The 7,500-nt window shown below is 44.9% G+C and overlaps 1 protein-coding gene across 1 annotated transcript in view; it reads right to left on the bottom strand.

Moving 5' to 3' along the window:
• The window catches only part of itfg1 (integrin alpha FG-GAP repeat containing 1), a 318,962-nt gene that overhangs the window by 10,268 nt on the left and 301,194 nt on the right, over window positions 1-7,500 (bottom strand). The gene's annotated exons all lie outside the window — the stretch shown is intronic.

Genomic DNA, 7,500 nt, shown 5'->3' with positions numbered 1-7,500 from the left:
TCAGCTGCTCAGCTGACCAACAGGAGAGGTGCACCACACTTTCTACTGCGCGCACAGAGGAGAGAAAGACCATTCAGCTGCTCAGCTGACCAGCAGGAGGGGTGCACCACACTTTATACTGCACATGCACAGAGGAGAGAAAGACCATTCAGCTGCTCAGCTGACCAGCAGGAGGGGTGCACCACACTTTATACTGCATATGCACAGGGGAGAGAAAGGCATCTACATTCTATACTATCGGGAATATGACAAGTAGGCGAATCCCCCAAAATGTTGGCGTGTTCCTTTAAGGGAAATGTCCCTGATGAGTTCAGTCTAATGAGCCTGCTGGGTTCTTGGCTCCTCTACCTCTGCCTGGTGTCTGCTCCACAATCTGTCCAAGCAGGACCATGGCTGGAGCCCATTCCAGAAGCTGCATCTGAAAAATGAGCTGAACGGAATTCCGACCTTGATGGAGATTCCACCATGCATCAGCTTCTTGGGAAGAAAACAGGCAGTCCGGCGCCTCTGACGAGCAGCACATCGCAAAAATACTGAAAGATGAACTGTCTGGAGCAGCACACTGAATGTTTCTTTATTTTTGGACTTCTGAGCTGAGAGGCTGACTGACAATCAGCTGCTTACGTTTTTCTCTTGTTGGGAAAAGTTAAAGTCGAGCTGAACCCAAAAACGACTTATTTTCTTTTAGTTCAAATACCTGGGTATGCAGTGCACCTATTTAATAATGTATGCAAAACAAATCACAAAAATCTAATTTATTTCGTTTTTCACACTTTTTCACATCAAAAGTTCATTTTTCAAGATTTCATTGATAACAGTAATTTACAGTTTGCTGACGTCACCTAGTACTATCAAATTTCTACCCCATTTCAACCAATCATATCACGACATGCAGCTGTCAATCAAATCTTCATTTCAGGATAATTTTCTCTTCCAAAGAAAGAGAAAATGGCGCCTAGTGCCTGTCATCTGACAGAATTCCTATCCCATAAACTAACTACTAACTTGGCCAATTGTATGTTGATATACACAATAAAGAAAACTGTAATGCTTAAGAATGCAAAGAAATGTAACTGGCTCGTTAAAACGTGCATTCCAGGGATATCGTATTTACAGCAATAGTGATAATGGCGCGCGCCTCAGAGAGCCTGGTTGTCAGGGGTCGCACCTCAGAGATTCCAGGCCGACGGGCTGCACTCTCCGCTCGGCAACACGAAGGCAGCTCGCTGCCTGCAGCTCGCTGAGCTCCACTCAGCCACTAACCTCGCGTCAGCAGGCTCTTCCCGAGGAGAGCGCCACAACACGCTGAATCCCACTCGATTTGGAGGCGGAACACGCCAGGATTGGCCAAAGCCCAATCCAGTCCCCAGAATTGTCAAATAAAATCATCAACATACTACTATGACCCGCCTCTCAACCTGTGATCTCAGACAAGTTATGTTTTCAGTCTGAAACGGACTGCGACGCACGCGACGAACGGGTTCAGTTCGACTTTAAGGACGGCAGTAGCTCGGATTTGAAATTGAAACGTATCTCGCAAGCCCTTACTGAACAGGGAGAGGAAAAAATACAACTACAACAATCGTAACACACGACCACCCACAACGTAAGATGACTGACTCACACATGTAGACAGAGTAGAAGCATTGATGAGATGGCAGAGAAATCCACCACCTCTTGTAGCAGAAAGAATCCCAGGAGGCTGGAAACGGCTCGCTGTGATGTGAAAAAGTCAAGTTTGCTTTTCCGAGTTAGATCCAGTTTGAGAAGACGGAGTGTTGAGAGTGGGAGGTTGACATGGGAGGTCATTTTCTATTTTTCCAATAGCGCTGCTAAAACGAGGATTTCAAGCGGCGCGCGCTCCGAATGATCATCTTGTGCGTCGGTGAATTCGGAGCACCTGGTGGAGGATATTTCTCTCAGAAACTCAGACATGGGGGCACGGTGGGGCAGTGGTAAGCGCTGTCGCCTCACAGCTAGAAGGTCCTGGGTTCGATTCCCACCTGGGACGCTGTGGGCGCTGAAGGAATGCGTGCCCGTCCGCATGTCCTCGAGTGCCCACCGCCCGGGTGGGGTTGTCAAAAAGGCCTTTCTGTGTGGAGTTTGCATGTTCTCTCCGTGCCTCCCGGGGGTTTCCTTCATATACATGTAGGAACCCCACACCAAAACATGCAATATCCTGGTCGCTGAAGTGGTGCCTCCTCTGGTCATTAGGGGCGCCTGTTGGGAGGGAGGGGAACTCGTTGGAATAGCGTGAACCTCCCACGTGCTATGTCCTACCGGTGAAGCTTCCCCTGTCAGGTGAAAAGAAGCGGCTGGCTACTGCCCATGTCTCGGAGGAAGCATGGAGCCAGTTTCGGCTCTCCCCAGATCGGCAGAGGGTGGAGCAGCAACCAGGATAAATAAAGTAAATTAGCACTAATGGGGGATAAAAAATGTGGGGGGTTCATCTGCAGGAGACCAGTGAGCCACGTGAGATGAGGACAATGGAACGACTTTGTTGGGGTTTAGAGGGAACTTCTCAGCATGACGTTGAAGTAAACTCCTAAGAGAGCCTGGTCCAGCAGTGCCGAGCGCAGAGCCAGCAGCTGCCTCTGTGGCGTGTGGGAGGAGACGTGGGATGCTGCTCTGTTCAGTCTTGAAGCACCCTTTTGTGCATCATTGAATTCTAAAATCTAAATATGGAGCCTAATCCCAGATCACATGTACGTCGACGGTCCTTCAATGTTGTCTTCTGTGATTGTAACGTCATGCTGAAGGTATCTTTGTGCCATATCTACGCTGTGGGGTTGTTTGCTTTGAGTGGAGCGTGTCCACGGGGAAATCTTAGCACAGCCGAGAGACGGTTTTAACTTGACAACATAAACATTCTAAATTGCCCCTAGCTTACTTCCTGTTGCAGCGTTTGCTAACACAATAGCTGACAAGAGAAACGCTAGGTTTCAAATTAAGCAATAAGCCCCAAAGGGGCCATGCGTTATAGTGATTTTACAACGGCTAATACCTAAAATACACTACAAGAGCTTCCCTCCGATTTTACACAGGATTTCCAGTTGGGCTCAGTCTGTCTTTGTTGACTGTAGTCTGCAGTTGTTGTGCGCAGTTGTTGTGCCAATTAGCAGCTAAATCTGTTAGTGTATTATGGCTACAGGTTTCTAATCGTCAAGTGTAAACTGCCTCCTGACTCCAGTCAGAACCAGTCGAGCCACAACGATTATATCAAACATGTTTGAATTTATCTTGTAGTGTAAACTGGTTCAACGACCCGACCCGACTCAACTCAACTCAACTCAACTCATCTCAACTCAACTCAACTCACATGTAGAATCCCGTCAATATCCAATGAAAAACTAGGAGGCAATGAGCCAAAAGCAGTCACATAACTAGTCTTCATACAATAGATATTTCTGATAGCAAGGCACACGTGAATGAGGGAAGCAAAGACGATATGCCGGTTGTTTCACGGTTAAAGCAGCTACGAGCAAGATTTGCGATTGTTATTAAACAGTCTAAATTTAATATCGATGCCTCACATCTTACCTCTAATATTAGACCAACGCAGAGTAGTCTCGCTTGAAAGCAGAGTGAAGCGGCGAGTGTTTTCTTGATGATTTTTGATGATTAGTCTGTCTGCGGGCCGGTGTCATCAGGAAGTGAAATGAAACGGTTTGCGGCAGCCACTCCGGCCATAACCACAAAATTACTAAATTACTTTCAAACAAACTGTTAGAATATAATGAGAGATGTTCGCTAGAGCAGAAAGTAACGAGGGCAGCTGTTTTGGGTCTGTTGCTACGGCCGTAAACCGTTTCGCTCTGCCTAGCAACTGTTTACAGCTGCCGTAAACCGTTTCGCTCTGCCTAGCAACTGTTTACAGCTGCCGTAAACCGTTTCACTCTGCCTAGCAACAGACCCAAAAACAAGAAGGACGGCTTTCCCCTCCTGCTGCCCTCGCTACTTTCTGCTCTCGCGAACATCTCTCGTTATATTCTAACAGTTTGTTTGAAAGTAATTTAGTAATTTTGTGGTTATGGCCGAAGTGGCTGCCGCAAACAATTTCATTTCACTTCCTGATGACACCGGCCCGCAGACAGACTAATCATCAAAAATCATCAAGAAAACACTGGCCGATTCACTCTGCTTTCAAGCGAGACTACTCTGCGTTGGTCTCGTCTAATATTAGAGGTAAGATGTGAGGCATCGATATTAAATTTAGACTGTTTAATAACAATAGAAAATCTTGCTCGTAGCTGCTTTAAGTTAGAAAGAATAAAACTGAAACTTCCCGTTATATACCTCAAGTACCAAATGACTCATTAACTCAAATCAACTCTCAATAACTGTCAAACTAGATGAATGACAGAATGTTTGACAGTTATTGAGAGTTGATTTGAGTTAATGAGTTATTAATTTGAGTTAGTGTGGACTAGTGATGTCACTGGTCCACACTTTAACACTCAATAACTGTCAAATTAAATGACAGACTTCAAAACAGTTTACAGTTTTCTGATATACTACTGATGTTCTAATGATACAAAGCTGGTTGAAAATGGGCGGAGTGTTCCTTTAAACCTCACACTAGCCAAAATAGTGTAGCAGAAAATGACGTGTACAGTATCTGTGACCAATCAGTGAAAAGCACGGTGGAAACGGTGTTTATTTACTGTTGTTTAATTAAGTGGAGTGAAAACAGTCGGGCCATGTTGCCCACCGCAAATTAGTGCTTTCATATTTCATCAACACTAACCAAATGAAAACATTATTGAGTACCGTTCGTTTACATTACATTAAATTACGTCATTTAGACGCTTTTATCCAAAGCGACTTACAATAACACGTTTAGGTTCATAATAGGCTACTGTTAATGTTTATCTGTGAGCTCTTCATCATCATGCATTGTAGGCTAATTTACGACCACCCTGCCTCGCTAAATTGTTGCTGTTATTTTAATTTGTATGCTTGTGGAAAACAAAAGCGTGAGTCATAAATATCAAAGGGTGTAATTTATCACGGAGAACACGTTACCGACGCAAAACAATGCTGCACCATGGTGCCAATTGCCAGCTGTGCCAATTACCTACTTTACAGAGGACTTTACACCTAGTAAGAGTAGGTGTAAAATTTAAGTTCTACCTTATGCCTCCATTGTAACCATTTCACTTGGTGCAACCCAAATACTTTTAGTAGTGCCTAAACTCGGACTTAGTGAGACTTTACGCTCAAACTAGGTTACGTTTCAACTTACGGACAGCTGGTGCAACCCACTGCTGGACGGTTGATAAGCAAGCTTCTACACAGTTAGATCAAGCTTCTACAGAGTTACAGTAGATCAAGCTTCTACAGAGTTAGATCAAGCTTCTACAGAGTTAGATCAAGCGGTATCGATATGTGGTCAACATATATTGTCTTTGGAAGTACAATCTTTTCTATTCTTTTGCTGATTTGAATACATATTCAGCTCATTGTCTGTCGTCTGTGGCAAGCCTGGCAGTCTGCAAGAGTGTTAATGTGAGTGTTATGTGCAGGTACGGAGGTGTGTGTGTGTGTGTGTGTGTGTGTGTGCGTGCGTGCGTGTGCATGTGTATGTGTATGTGTATGTGTATGTGTATGTGTATGTGTGTGTGTGTGTGTGTGTGTGTGTGTGTTGGACAGCCATCTGGAGGTCCTCCTGGGCTTTGAGCTACATGTGAACTACACCACAATAACACGACAACACAGCTGCTGATAGGGGGAGGGTGTGTGTGTGTGTGTGTGTGTGTGTGTGTGTGTGTGTGTGTGTGTGCGTGCGTGTGTGTGTGTGTGCGTGATGAATGGCAATTGTTGCCTGCTGTCCCGGTCGTGGCTCCACCCCCTCTGCTGATCTGGGGAGAGTTGTAGACTAGCACCATGCTTCCTCCAATACATGTGCAGTCAATAGCCGCTTCTTGTCACCTAACAGTGAGGGGTTTCACCGGCAGGCAGGCGTGTGGGAGGATCACACTATCCCCCCCCCCCCCCCCTCCTGAACAGGCGCCCCAACCGACCAGAGGAGGCGCTAGTGCAACGACCAGGACTCATACCCCACTTACTTCCCACCCGCAGACACGGCTAATTGGCCTTTTTCACTTCCCACCGAATTCACCCATTTTGTGTCTAAAACGCAGGAAGCAACACAGGTGCAAGCACAACATTAAGGAGGGCCCCGGCACTGGATCGCCAAATGGATTGTAAGTTGGAAACCCTCATTAATGTTTTGCTTGCACCCGTGTTACTTCCTGCCTTAAAATGGGTGATGGGCCACGTCACAGCTTGGCTAAATCAATCATGCCTTCCATTCAACACATCTAAAACGGTCAGTATGTTAGTTTTCTCTAAACGGCCAAGTACCACTCCAGAACCACACATAACGATATCAGGAAAGAAACTACAAGTTGTCTCTGAGTTTAAATATCTGGGCATCATTATTGACTCGCAGGTATCCTTCAAATCTCATGTTAAGAAAACATGTCACAAGGTTAAGTTTAACTTATCTAACTTCAGATTCATCAGAAATTCAATGACCACCGACTCAGCCAAGTTATTTATGAACGCCATGATAATGTCCCACCTCACTTACTGCATAACAAGTTTCGCACACGCCAATAAAACCACCCTGAAACCACTTGAAACTTTATACAAGCAGACTCTCAAACTTTTGGAGCGGAAGTTAAACACTTATCACTACTGCCCCATCTTAGAAAAGTACAACCTCTTGAGTTGGGATAGTTTAGTCAGATATGCTCATCTTTGCCTTGTGTACAAAATTCTACACAACACTGCTCCCCCTCCGCTCCGATCATTCATCACACAGAGGTCAGATACTAACCGGGCAACCAGAGGTGCAACTCGAGGCGACTGTGTTGTTCTGAGCAGAAAAAGTGCCTTCAGCCACTCTGTATTTTCAGTTAAGGCAACGCAGGAATGGAACAAAGTACCAGTGCATATTAGAGAGCTTGCTACTTACCGTTCCTTTACAGGACACCTGAAACTATGGCTCATAAATAACCAGTCATGTGCACATTAACAATAACTACAATATATATATATATACCGTAAATTCCGGACTATAAGCCGCGGCTTTTTCCCCGTTTTTTTGCCTTTTTTGGCCCCTGCGGCTTCTATAACGGTGCGGCTTATCTATGGATTTTTTCAGAAAAAATAAAAATAAAAAACTGAATTCTCTCTTCTTTAGCACTCTTTCTAACTATAAATCCACTTCTGTTTTAATTTCCTCTCTTGCCCTCTTTTCACCACACCGCGGACACTGTGTGCACTGTAAAAAAAAACACAGGTGGTGTTGTGTTACAGTATGTTGTTTTGTTGAAATGTTAATAAATGGGAGCTTCCTCAAACAGCCATCTCTTTCCCGACAATCCCCTCTGTGCACGAACCCTTACATATGGCAATTAAACATTAAAACACAATAAAAAAAAAAAAAAACATTAAAACACCCGCGGCTTATAGTCCGGTGCGGCTTATATA

Source organism: Poromitra crassiceps (assembly GCF_964638095.1).
Source record: "Poromitra crassiceps genome assembly, chromosome: 16".
Taxonomy (NCBI): Eukaryota; Metazoa; Chordata; class Actinopteri; order Beryciformes; family Melamphaidae; genus Poromitra; species Poromitra crassiceps.
This window is presented reverse-complemented; position numbering and strand designations above follow the sequence as displayed.